Genomic DNA, 14,483 nt, shown 5'->3' on the forward strand with positions numbered 1-14,483 from the left:
GCTCAATCTCAAGTGTTTTACGTATAAATGGTTTCTATTTCAGAGAAACTTGTTTTGATGTATTTGCTTTTGCTTGTAACTGAAACAATTAGGGAGGAAACTAAAAGATGCTGGTCATAACTTTGAGCTTAAAACATGAGGATAAGCATCACAACAGGGGCATTTTCTCCTTGTATAGGACCTGAACCTGTACGTCACTTCTAAAATGCAGTTTTCTCAAACTCTTGGAAAATCCTAAAGAACTTTACTAATGACATACAAATAGAGTTTGTTGGGAACAAATGCAATAATAAAATGGGGCAATGGGCAAAGGACAGTCTACTGTTATAGATGGATTCATTCTCACAGAGGGTCAAATAATTGAAGACCCAGATCAAGGGCAACCATAAATATCTGGAGTCCCTGCAGTTGAGAGGATTAACCACAGAACAATTATGACAAATGCAGTGGGAGCATTCAGCTACCAGGCAACAAGGAATATGTGGTGCCAATTTTTAAAATAATTATTTGGCATTATAGAATATACAATTTAGACCCAGAAACTATCTGATATAACGCTGAAGTATTGATGTTAAAAATATCAAGTACATCATTAGACATTTACGTGTGAAGCAGGGAAAGGGGCAGCAATTAATACAAATTTGCTTTGTTTGAGAAAAGGATGCATCTACCCCATTTTCACCATCACTATTAGCAATAGCCTTTATCTTCTTAAATTGAAGAAGAGAGGGTAATTCTACAGCAAGGCTAATTGCATACTATGTAAATGGAGTCATTAAAAAATGTCTGCTTTTTTTAGCCCCACCACTTGGAAAGAATATGCATAGCCTTGAAGAAAATATACAAATGACCTAATGTTGAGTTCAGATATGGAAATGATGCTGGCACATATATTATGATGCCTACACATCTATTAGCTGACCAAAACTATTATGATGAAGCCAGGTCTTCCTTACAGTAAAAGCAGGGTTACTTCTACCAAAGGATTAGAAGACTTTGTTTAGGTACTAAGATGGAGCAGTGGTCATTGAAACGTATTGGGATCATAAGCAAAAGGAAAATGTATTAATTCTAAGGTGTCAAAATAGATACTCGTTAGCAGAGAAAGCTATAGATAATTATTGGGCTATCTCCCTTTCTGGCTCCCCTAAATTACTACAAGTATAAATAAGCCTCAATCCTTTATTGATGATGGGTTTAATACAGTACTTCTAACTGAAAACATTTTGAAAAATAACCACTTCAAGACATGCTGGACTGAAGCCATAATGAAACCAACAAATTCTAGCTGCTCAAATTTCTCCTGTATGATAGAAAATAATAAATGAGAAGAAGATACTGACTCAGGAGACATTTGTGGAGACCTGCCAACCCAGGCTCTCCTCTATCCCCAGAACACACACACACACACACACACACACACACACACTATACACGAAAATAAAAACTGGCTATTTCCAATAAGGGGTTAATATCCAAAATATATAAAGAACCCACACAACTTATTATAAAAACAAACAACTCAATTAAAAAATAGGCGGGGCTCTTGAATAGACATTTTTCCAGAGAAGACATACAGATGGCCAGCGGGCACATGAGAAGATGTTCAACATCATCATCAGGGAAATGCAAATCAAAACCACAATGAGAGATCACCCTACACCTGTCAGATTGAGTAAAATCAAAAAGTCAAAAAATGACAACTGTTGGTGAAAATGTAGAACTGTTGGTGGCAATATAAATTGGTGCAGCCATTATGGAAAACAGTGTGAAAATTCCTCAAAAAATTAAAATTAGAAATACCATACGATCCAGCAATTCTACACTGGATATTTATCTAAAGAAAATGAAAATACCAATTTGAAGAGATATGTGCACCCCTATGTTCACGAAGCATTATTTATGATAGCCAAGGTATGGAAACAATCTAACTATCCACCGATACATGAATGGATAAAGAAGGTGTCTCACTCACACTCACACACACACACACACACAGGAATATTATTCGGCCATATAAAAGAATAGAATCTCACCATTTGCAACAGTATGCAACAGCATAGACCTAGAGGTGTGTTACTAAATGAAATAACTCAGAGAAAGACAACTACCATATAATTTGGCTTACATATAAAATCTAAAAAAAAACAAAAAATCAAAACAAAACTGAAACAGACTCATAGGCGCAGGAAACAAACTGTTGGTTACCAGAGCGGAGAGGATTGGAGGGAAGGCACAACAGGTGAAGGGGTTAATAGGTACAGTCTTCCAGTTATAAAATAAGTCACAAGGATGAAAAGTACAGCACAGGGAATATAGTCAATAATATTGGAATAACTTTGTATGGTGACAGATGATAACTAGACTTACATTGGGGATCATTGCATAATGATGTACACTTGAAACTAATGAGATATTCTATGTCAGTTATACTTCTATCTTTAAAAATGGCCATTGTGCTAGACCCCATCTCTGAGAAGGCAAATTTGAAAAAGCCACATATTTATACCAATACTCACATGAATTTTCAACTATTGCTGGTTCTCTGACATTCTCCAGGGGAAACTTTCAATCATTCAGAACTTTTTCTCTGTCAGACAAATGTATCTCAGCTCAATCTTCTGAACTCCTCCCACCTTTATTCCTGTTAATCATATGACGGCTCTCATGCAAAACCCTTCCTCATTCTTCTAGGGACAGAGTGGCCAGATTTTGCTAATAAAAATATAGGATTCTCAGTTAAATTTGAAATTTGTATACAATATCTGGGTCCTACTAAAAACAACAGGGATTATTTATTTGAAATTCAAATTTAATAAGATTTCCTGTATTTTATTTGGGAGCCCTAATTAGGAGTATACTGTGCTATAGCCACCACCTTTTCCAGAAGCCCCACTTTGGTCTCTTCACCCTTATGAAAACCTTTCTCTCTTGGAGGCCACCACTCTTGAAACTCTCTCTTAATAGATGCCTTGATTCCTGTGCTTCAACTCTCTAATGCCAAAGAGGAGTGGCCATTATACTTCATTTCCACTGCTGCTTCTGCACCATTTCCCCCAATATCATGACTTCAAAATTTCCACCTGAAGAGAAAAGGGCACTCTTTATCTGTTTCAGTGCCATCATCTATCAATATCCACATCACTCACTTTCTGTCTTCAGTGGCGTCAGCTTGTGCTCTGGAGTCTTCTGTGCAACAGTCTCCTCAAGGAGGCACAGAGGCCCGAATGATAGTTTCCAGGATGAGTAACTACACATACTTCCTTGACTCCTCGAGCTCGAAAAGTTCATTCTTTGACTTGCCTTTAGCCAACCATTGGCATAATCATCTCCTGACTTTTAACTACACTTCATTTTTAACATGCCAAACATCTGTGTAAAAAAAGGAGAAAAACTTTCTAGGATATAGATGCAATAAAAGAAGTCACAAAGGGTAAAACAGAGACTTCTCAATATAAAATTTAAAGATGTATCAGTGAACAGTACAAATAGGAAAAGCAAATAAATGGGAAAATATTTATAAGAATTATGTCAAAAATAATATTCTTGGGGCAACTGGGGGCTGCAGTTGGTTAAGCATCCAACTCTTGGATTCAGCTCAGGTTGTGATCTCAGGGCCGGGAGATTGAGCCCCATGTCAGGCTCTGTGTTCAGCATGGAGCCTGCTTAACACTCTCCCTCTCTGGCTCTCCCTCCCCTCTAAAATAAATAAATAAATCTTTAAAAAAATAATATCCTTAATAAATGTAAATATTTCATTCAAATTGGTACAAAAAAATACTAAAAACTCAAGTGAAATAGGACATAAATGTAGAATTCACTGAAAAAGATTCACACAGCCAATAAATATGGATTAAAGCATTATTCAACTTCGTTAGAAATAGAAATGCAAATTAAACACGTGAGATGTTTTTACATATTGCTTTCCAGGGAAACCCCACTAAAGTATCTTCTCTGAATCTTCTGCTAATTTAATATTTTTTATCAAGTGAGAACAAATATTTTAAGATGGTAATCAAATGAACACCATCAAACACTGTTGATAATATGTAAACTGATACAGCGTAACTTCTCTGCAAATCAATTTGTACAGATTAGCTTTAAAAAAATAAAAGAAAGCTCATGTTCTTTGACCTAGTAAAAGTGCTTCTAGAAATTCACCCTAAGAAATAATAAAAAGGTTGGAGGAAGAGTAATTTCAAAGAAATTCATCACCATGCAATGGAACATTATATAGCCAGTAAAATTAGTATGTTTGTAATGTTATTATCACATAGGGAGCTATGACTGACTTTCAAAAATGATAGTGACACAGATATGGTCCCAATTTTGAAATAAATATATAAATACATAGTAAATAAGGCTGTAACAAAACATCAGTTTTCATAGTGACTATAACTGAGTGATAAGGTTATAGAGATTTTTTTTTTCTGGTTTACGCTCTCACATTTTCCAAATTTCCTATGAACACAGAGTAGAAAGAGATAACATACACTTATTTAAAAGCCATAAACAACATTTTGACAAATCCTTTCTGAACAAAGCCTCCTTCCTGACTACCTCCCCCAGGTCACCACCCTGCTGCCCCATCACCCTTTTCTTTTCCCCAGCCCCTCACTCTGTCACTGGCACATTCTTGTTTTTAACCCTTGGTAATCCATCACCTTTTGGACTTTGTTTCATTCCCATGGTACCAACTCCCAACCCTGGGAGAAGTTCAGAATCCTGAGCATTGCCTGGAAAGACTACAAAGCCATTGCTATTAGGGTACCCTAGAAAATTAGCGCTCCTAAAATTAAGCAACTTCCAGCCACTGTGTAGTTATATTACTTATTTTCTGCTAGTCCTAGTTGCTTTGCCCACATGGGCTGCTAGGTACCTTCTTTCACTTTCAAAATCCTCTCCTCCTCTCACTTCCTCTGTTGAAATTAAGTTGTTCAAGGCCATTCACATCACACCTTCTCTCTCTCTCTCTCTTTCTCTCTCTCTCTCTCTCTCTGACTCTCCTTTTTGTCTTACATCTGCCTTTTGTTTCTCCCCCCCGCCCCTATTTCAGAGGCTCACTTATCTTTCTCAATCACTGATTAAATATTCCTTAGAACTTAAACTCTTCCATTAGCATTTCCAATGTATACAACTTTAAGGTCAGTCTTCTTGATCAGTAAACATGTCCAGGTCTCTTTATTTTCATTACCAAAATCCACCACAGAAAAGAAGGTCATTTATATACTCAGTCTTTCTTCCCCTTCTGTCTGGAAGCTGCTCCCTCTGGAGTGGCCCAAAGAATCGACATTACCAGTGGGCATATCTGGGAGCCATTGAATGCTCTGGACAATTCTGTCAATTAACTCCTCCCTTAGTTTCCTACATGTTAAATTATTTATCTTTAGGATAGCATTTATTTTAATCTTGGACAGAAAAGAGGGCAAAAGGTAACATGTCCAGAATTTGTCACTAGTATGTATCTATCCAAATCATCATTTTCCATAAAGCCTTTTACCAATCCAAAGTCCTAAAGTTACACTGTGAGGTGTGTGTGGCACCTTTTCCCAGCTATCCACATGACTTCATGTCATGTCCGAAGCCCCCCCATCAGTGTGGCCCCTGTGACCACCCAACCAACCACATGGCCCTGCTTGCTTCCAGCCCCTTCTTCCTCAATGCTCTTCTTTATAGCATTCGTCATTGCCAGAAGTTACCATCTATTTTCCCTTCTCCAAAATGTAAGCACTTACATTTATAAATGGTTCCAGCTCATTGTAGCTACTCAGTATTTAAAACACTGAACAAAGACTAAGTGAGCTATAATAAAACATCTGACATGTGCTTCCATGGGCTATTTTAGAACCTCATATTATCTTTCAGGATCATGTGCTGAGTGAGGGCAAAAAGTTCTAGGGATGGGCAGACAGATGATCCACCTTTAAAAGATCGTCTTTTAAAGATGTAAAAGGCATGCTCCTGGTCCATAGGCCTGCACTTGGAAAGAGAGAGAGTTTGTGTATCAGTGGTTTGAATCAGGGCCTGATTTTTCAGCCGGTGCTGTGTAACTGTTTCTCATCACATGGCATTGTTGGAGTTGGTCACAGAGCCTTACAGCAGTGAAAAGGAAGAATGCATATGTGTGTATTTGCAAGTGCCTCTGTAACCAGACTCCTCTATACAACTCCTTTTTAAAATATAGTATGTCGATGACATCTGCTCCTAAAATGGAGATTTGGCCAGAATGCTAAGAAAATAAACATGGCAGTTCAGCTTGATACTGGCAACCGGTTCCCGCCCCATGGACAGGCTGCATGGAAGACTCCTGTATATAAAATAGTATATTAAAGTAAACTTACAAAAGCAAAGAGCAATCATTTCAACCATAATTTTTTCTTCCTCTTTGGGATTCTAATTTTAAAAGCATTAAAGAAGACAGCTGCTCATGCTGTGATATGTGCTAAACAGCCTGAAGGATGGAAAAAAAATATATTTGTAGCTCATAATAACTATTGACCTTTCTGATATACAATGTTCTCTGTGTTAGCTATTCGGTTCTATCAACAGTGAAGATTGAACATGACTTTTTAATAGAAAACATGGGGTTTTGAGCTGCCTCCACAAAGGTGTTTATGTATTGTTATTTTGTTTTGTACTACAAAGACCAAGTTCTGATGCCCTTTGTCTGACATCATGTTTGTTGTTAAAAAAAAGAAAGAAAGAAAGAAGGAAAGGAAAGGAAAGGAAAAGAGAGAAAAGAAAGGAAGGAAATAAAAGGAGGAAACAGAAAAGGGGGGGAGCCTCAATGTTACTGAGTATGTTTTATATGAGGAATTGGCTCATAACCACTTTATAGTCGTGATAAAAGCATTGCCACACTCGATCCCATACGCAATATTGGTAATGGAATCCAACGGCATCCCGGGAGGACATGCTATATTTCTCTCCCAGAATAGATCCCTCAAGTGGCAGCATTTATAGGGCGTCTCCAGTAAGATTTAAAACACTTGCTTGCAGTATTCATATGGCATGTTCTTTGGAGCACACAGCCTGCTGCAGAATGGGCACGTTGGATGTCATGGACTCTCAAAGGCTACCTGGTTTTACCCTTTGAACTTTCCTGTTGTTTAGGAGTTGCATATAGAAACACCCACCGGTAGCAGCTTGACTCGGACACCGTGTCTGTTTCCCCAGAGTGGTATCATCCACACACCGACTGGGGAGCAGCAGGCAGCAGCTGAACACTCCCTTCCTCAGGGGACAGCCTCACCGAGTAGCAACCCCTGCCAGGCGCAGGAAACCTGAAAGGCAACCTTATGCGTTAGGATTCTCATCCCAGGCAGGCAGATATTGCCAGGGAGTGTGTGCTGACAGGTGGCATGGTTTGGCAGAGTATTATTTTTCTCCCTTTTTTTGGCGGATTATTCTTAATGTGACTTTGAAAAAAGTTTATTACATCATTATTGAACCACAATTATTTTCACAGCTATGCTCTAGAGTTTCAGTTAATGATTCGCAAGTTTCTAAACAAAGCTGAAGACTCACAACCGAGTGGGAGCAGGAATCAGCCCTAATGAGACTTAAATAAATTCAGGGTCTTTTTTTGTTTTTTTTGTTTGTTTGTTTTTTTGGGGGTTTTTTTTGTCGTATTTCAGAGCAAGCAGTGAAGTTGATAGAGGCTGATTGCTGAGCCAGAGCATACTGGCTGGAACTGCCTTTGCACGATATCCAAAGGGTGGTTCTGTGAACTCGTGTTCACAGAAAATGTTGGGTACTGCCTTGCGGCAGTGGGCAAGGATCTCAGTCTAGTCCACTAAAGACTGTTATCTCCTTCAACGTTGCCTGGCACATGGTAGAGGACAGGCCAGTGAGGTGAAGACCAACTCTCAAAAAGAGAACAAAGTATTCTAATTCTGGGGAATATCAGGCCAATCCTTTTTTAACTACCAAACCACCGGTCCATGGTTCAAAATAACGCTTTGCAGAACATGCTTCCTTAGAGATGAAAACAAGGACAAGGCATATGATTCCCTCTCCTCAAAAACGAACCACCAACTACAACACACCATATCTTGGGACAAGATGTTCTAGCAGAATGGCATGGCAAGCGTAAAGGGAATAATTATTCTTAAAAGAAAGCACCTGACTATTATTTTATTCCACAGGCAAAGTGAGTGACTACTTACATGAAACACAATCCTGAGCACTTGCTGGTCATGGGGGGACAGGGGGTGGGGCGGAGGCAGGGCAGAGGGGAGCGGAGGGGGGTAGAGGAGGTAAGAGAAGCTGGAGAAGAACAGGAATAGATACAATAGACAAGTAAGACATCAGGCTGGCCTTTCAAGATCTCCCAGACTTGTAGATGCCACTGTTGATAGCACCTTTTGCAAATTGTACTTTTTAAAAAATCATTTGAACATTTACCTTTGAAAATACAAACCCTGGGGGAATCCCTGGGTGGCTCAGCAGTTTAGCACCTGCCTTTGGCACAGGGCACGATCCTGGGGTCCTGGGATCGAGTATCGCATTGGGGTCCCGACATGCAGCCTGCTTCTCCCTCTGCCTGTGTCTCTGCCTCTCTCTCTCTCTCTCTCTGTCTCTGCCTATCATGAATAAATAAATAAAAATCTTTTAAAAATTTTTAAAAAGAAAGAAAACACAAACCCTGCTTACAAAAATCAGCATTGCAAGCAGTGTTGCTTGCATACGTGAATTTGCCAGGTACTGGCACTGTGGGCTATGCTTTCCTTCTCACTGTCACAGGAGTTTTACCCATGTTGTTGTCACATAAGAAACAAGGCTATGATTTTTTCCAAAGAGAACGTCTATGTGGATATTATAATAGTTATCTATCAATGCATGACAAATCACCCCAAATGTTTTGCTTAAAACTATCTCACATATTTTCTACAAGTCAGGAATCCAGTAGCAGTAAATCTGAGCAGTTCTAGCTCAGGATCTTTCATGAGGTGGTGATGAAAATATCAGTCAGAGCAGTCATCTGAAGACTCGACTGGGGCAGGGGGGTCCACTTCTAAGCTCACTCATGTGACCACAACTCACTAGGAAGCCTCACTAGGAGGCCTTGCAACGCTGGCCCATCCACCAGGTTGCTTAGGTGTCCTCAAAATGTGGCAGACAGCTCCCATCAGGGTGAATGATCCAGGAAAGAGCAAAACAGAAGCCGTTCTGTCTGTCATGACTGAGTTATACACCGCCAATCCCACCATGTGCTATTTATTAGAAGTAAGTCACCAAGTCTGGCCCACACTCAAGGGGAGATAAAGCAGACTCTGCCTTTTGGAAAGAGGAGTATTGAGTGATGTGTGGCATTTTCAAATGACCACACTTATCATCCTGGGTAAACATAAAATCTGCTGAGAAAAGATTTATTTACCATGTTTGTCCTACTATTGGGAAACTAGGTTGGGAATATTTTCTTACATTAAAGGCAACAGTTAATGAATATTAGTTCTCGAATATATGAGATGTATGATGTAAAGACATATATGTATTTACATGCATATATGTATAGTTTTTGCTCTGGGAACAAGGAACCATGGTAGGTGCTGAAGAAGATGCAAATTAGAACTATCAGCCTTGTTGCCCCCGAATACCAAGCATAAGAGATAAAATGAGAATATAGATAAATAACGATAAGAACAGTATTTGGCTACATCATGACCTTTGGAGTCAGACACAGATGTGATGTCTGTGTACCATGCCACTGACTGGAAGACTTGGCAATACGGACTCTTTTTATATAATAAAGACCTAGTATTTGTATCAGTATGGACTAAGTTATGCTGCAGTAAAAAAAAAAAAAATTCTGAAATTATAAGAAAATTTTATTTCTGTGAGAGTCGGTTGTGGGGTCTGTCCCACACTATCTTCATTCCAAGACCCAGGCTGATGGAGCAGGAACCATCTGAAATGTTGATAGTCACCATGGCCAAAGGAAAGAGAGAGTACCTCTCTCTACTAAGAGACTAACTCTTAAAATTCTACCTGGAAGGGATCCCTGGGTGGCTCAGCGGCTTAGCACCTGCCTTTGGCCCGGGGCATGATCCTAGAGTCCTGGGATCGAGTCCCACATTGGGTTCCCTGCATGGAGCCTGCTTCTCCCTCTGCCTGTGTCTCTGCCTCTCTCTGTGTGTCTCTCATGAATAAATAAATAAAATCTTTAAAAAAAAATTCTACCTGGAAGCAACACATGACTTTGGCTCACATTTCCTTGACCAGGGAAAGCCGTACAACTCAAGATAACTTCCAAGTGGCTGAGGAAGAGCAGGAAAACTTTTATAAGAAACAACTTGTCACATACTTGACACATATTCATTCTAAAGTCCTAAAATACATCAGTATCTAACAAAGCTAACAGAATAGGACAATGAAACAATTTGGCTTTATCACGGTAATTGCAAAATGAACAAACATCTCTTCCCTTGTCTTCTGAAAGTCATTTTGGTTATTTGCACTTTGGTTTGTCCTGTGTGCACAGAACCTCTGAAAAAGGAAAGATTCATTTAGGCAATGAAATAGGAAAAGAGTATATTTAACTTCATATGTTAGCAACATACCCCAATCCACTTCTCCTTCAAAAGGAAAAATACTTCGTTCACAATTGCAACAGAGTTTTCTCAAAATTTAATTTTTCTTTTCCTTCTCTCATACATCGGGATTTGGTGGCAGTTGCAGGGTTCTGACACCAGGTTGCACTGAAAACATTCATAGTGTATGAAAAAGAAAGACCCTCTTTATTCTGGGGCCTCATCTACTTACAGGGACCCTGGAGAGAATCCTGAGGTGTTCAGGTGGACCTGGCCCTAGGATTAGCCAGTAGAACTAGATGGTTCTCAGCTACCTCCTCCCACTCCAGCTCTCACATCACCCCTGCTCCTACATAGTAATAAGGAAGCAGCAACTACAATGCTAGTTAGGGATTCATAAACAAATGTGAAATAACGCAGATACGATTTCACATTATGGTGGCATTTGCCAACATAAAAATTATTACAACTTTGCTATAAATTGTTCTGTAAATTTTACAAAATATGCAAAAACTGACATTTCAAGAGCTGAGATAATTTAGATTTATTAAAAAGTTGAAGCCCTTGAGATTCAGCCAAAGAGAGTATATTTCTTTATCTAGATTTTAGTGGTATGGCTCTTGTCTGTGTTTTGTTTTTCAGCTCCTTGTTTATAACTCATGAGTCAAAACTGGCCATATCTGGGCTTTGACCACTTAATCCAGTTTTACCCATAAATTTCTCCTGTGTCTCAGGCAGCAGAGATAGCTTCTCTGAATCCCAAATTTCTTATCAGAGCATGCAGCAATCATAGCCTGCCTCAAAAAGCTGACAGGAAAACATCTGACATCTAGAAAGCACTCCACAGTGCTTCTTTGCCATAGACTGGTCCCCCTGTCTTTAGAGAGCACCAGTCTTAAAGACAGTCCTCTCACCACTCTGTCCTGTTCACACACACCCCCAATACACACACGCATATCTGCACGCTTGGGTACGCACACACACCCTCTCTTCAATGCCACAGTCATGTTGCACATCACCAAGGCCACATTCTCTCCCAGTAGAACCTTCATCAAAATCGTGCTTCTCACCTGAGACACATAGAAGCCTTCTCTTCTAAAGCTGCCACTCTTGCCTGTCACCTGCGGATAATACATCTTTTACATGAGAGACACCATTGTCAGAGCGGGGAGACCTGGGGTGTATCTGCTAGCCTTGAAGCAAGCAGGGCCATGGCACGTGTGTGTGCCTGCACGCCATGAATGAGCTCGTTACGTGTCCCTTTGAAAGGGCCAGCGTGGCCCGTTACTCCTGCCCTGTCCTCTGAACTAGAAAGTCATATGGAATTAAAAGAGAAATCTTTATCAGAAGTCAAACTCTTTTCTCAGTTGCCCCCTCTCTTTCTCCTCAACTCCCCATTCCCCCATGGTCTGAAATAAAGCTTGAAGACCAGTTTAGATCTTAAATCTCAGCTCCAATGGAGCAAAACCTGACCTTAGCGTTCCTCTCACACCAGTTGTCCTGGGTTTAATTAACGCTGCCCCTGTATGTTTAGGCAATTACTGTTGTAAGACACGGGGGTGCTGCAGGGGGGGCCTCAGCCAGGGCAGGACGCAGTGTTCGCCCCCACGGCTCATACAAGGCTTGTCGCCCAGCGGGAAGCACCCACGCTGCCATCTCTAACGTGCATGCTAAGTGTTTTCCTGTGCAATTCTACATACTGAAAACAGTGATTCCTAATGATGCCTGAATTATTCACCGTTCCATAGCGAGGTGGTTCCCTCCTCGTGGGGTCAGGGTACCCAGCACCCTAGCCCTAAAATCTCCCTCACTTCTGCGAGAAGTTGCATTTTTCCCTCAGCAATTGCAAACATGATCTTGCTGAACGGAGCTGAATTTTGAAGGCTGAGTTTGCGGTGTGGATTCTGATGGCTTCACGTTAGTTCAAGTCTCTGAGGACCTGTGCCAATAAATGTGAAAGGGACAACAGTAGATTGGCATACTTTTCCATTTCCACCAGGATGAAAAACTGCTATAAATTAAGTCTAACCTTAAATGTATAATCTGTCCTTGGGAAGGGGAGAAAAAAAAAAAAAGGATATAGCATCTTCAAGCTCTCGGCATCCCTTACGAGAAAAAATTGGTTCTAAGGGTCTCTGATCTTGTGTTTTAGTAAAATAGAACTGCACGGCTGACTGACAGTTCTGATCTAAAGCATTTACGTTTAAGTTTTGATCTCTCTGCTTTTGATTAAAACTAATGAGCTCATTTAATTCAAAATGGGAATCTCTGATAAGAGAAATAAGGTTGATGTGATTGGATTAGAGGGGCAAATTAAACTCTTAGAGCAGAAGTTTGTGCTTATATAGTGTATTAAAAAGCTGTTGGCGTATTATGGCGTGTTAGATGATGAGAAAAATTTCATAGTAATTCATATTTAATCAGAAGAAATGAAAGTACTAAATATAACATGGCTCTGCTTTTCCCTCGAGTGATAAAAAGCTGTACATTTAAAATGACATCAGATCCATGCTCTCTAAAACAAAAAAAAAGAAAAGAAAGAAAATCTTAAGAGAGACACATAAGAAAGGGACACTTGTCAATGGTTCCCTCACCCCAGAAGAAAAGTGCCACAAACATAGGAAAATAGAGCCCTATTTAGGCAGGAATGATTCAAGAAAAGCCACAGACAACGAACAGCAAAGTTTCTGTTAGAATAGGAGCTTGTATTCGTCCTTCATCTGAGCATCAAGTTTCATGTAAAAAATAGGTATTTCTTTCCCTTAGAAACATAGAAATATGTTTCTTAATGCTGGAAGGCTTGTTTTTGCTATTTTTCTTTGTTTTAATACCTGTTTTCACATTTTCTTAATTCTTACAAGTCCCTTTGTGACACATATTTGTTTGCCCCCCACCCCAGAGGAAATTAGTGGCAGGGGTAAGGCTTCTCAAAAAAAATCCTATTTGCTGTTGGACATTTTTTTTTTTTAATTTTAAACCCAGAAAAAAATTTTAAACTTTAAAGTTTTGTTTTAGGAAAGTAAAATTAGACAGTATTGATTAGGCTCTAAAATGCCAAAATTAATTTCTTTGCAGGAAAACACTTATATTTATAAAATCCATTAGAAGATAGATTTTTTTTGTTGCCTTGTGGCCTGTTTGCCTAAAGGTATTTGTAGATCAAGACTGCAAACTACCATTTTAAGTTTCAGAAGAAAAGAATTGTTCCCCTTAACCTAAAAGTGCATAAAGGGAAAGAGTAACTGTCTTGCTTAAGAGAGGAGACTATTATTTGTTAATACCCCATTCAGATGGCAGTAGGGAGGACAAGCTGCCTTTAGTGACAAGAATGGACAGTTGATATTGTTAGTAGTTTTTATTCGTTTCCGTCTATACATTCCATTCTAAGCCCTCTATCGGGAGTCAGTTGAGAAGACGTTATGCTTTCCTATTCCCCCACAACAAAGGAGACCGACTCAGGAGGGCAAGGACCCTGGCCAGGATACGGTTTCACGGTACTTAGAGAACTGCCCAGTGGGCAAATGTTACCAGAAGTGATTTGCAGGGAAAACAAAGAGCAAGCTATCTGTACTCTTCATCTGAAGACTCTGCCTCAGTCTTGGTTGTACGGCATGTAAATCTATGGTGTCCTTTTTCACGCTCTCCATGTGCATGGGCCACACTGCCAGGTGTGCTATTGTTACTTACTGTAGATCCTACTTGGGGAGCTGCTGGAAGTTAAAAGGCCTAGAAAGCTCCTGCTAGAAACTGGAATGGAGTTACTTCGGATTCATTAATTTTTCTTTTTTATTTTCTGCAAAGGAAACATTTTCTAAATGAGGTACATTGATTACTACGCTCTTAGCACCCATCAGTCATTTATTTTTAGTGAACTCAAGGATTGCACCTGAGCAGTAGCTGTGAGGGGCTGTGTAGACATCTAAATCATGTGTGTGTATATTTTTGTATTCT

The 14,483-nt window shown here is 39.7% G+C and overlaps 1 protein-coding gene across 5 annotated transcripts in view; it reads left to right on the top strand.

Moving 5' to 3' along the window:
• Positions 1 to 14,483, top strand: part of NPAS3 (neuronal PAS domain protein 3) — an 845,222-nt gene that overhangs the window by 763,616 nt on the left and 67,123 nt on the right. The gene's annotated exons all lie outside the window — the stretch shown is intronic.

This window comes from Canis lupus, chromosome 8 (genome assembly GCF_011100685.1).
Source record: "Canis lupus familiaris isolate Mischka breed German Shepherd chromosome 8, alternate assembly UU_Cfam_GSD_1.0, whole genome shotgun sequence".
Taxonomy (NCBI): domain Eukaryota; kingdom Metazoa; phylum Chordata; class Mammalia; order Carnivora; family Canidae; genus Canis; species Canis lupus.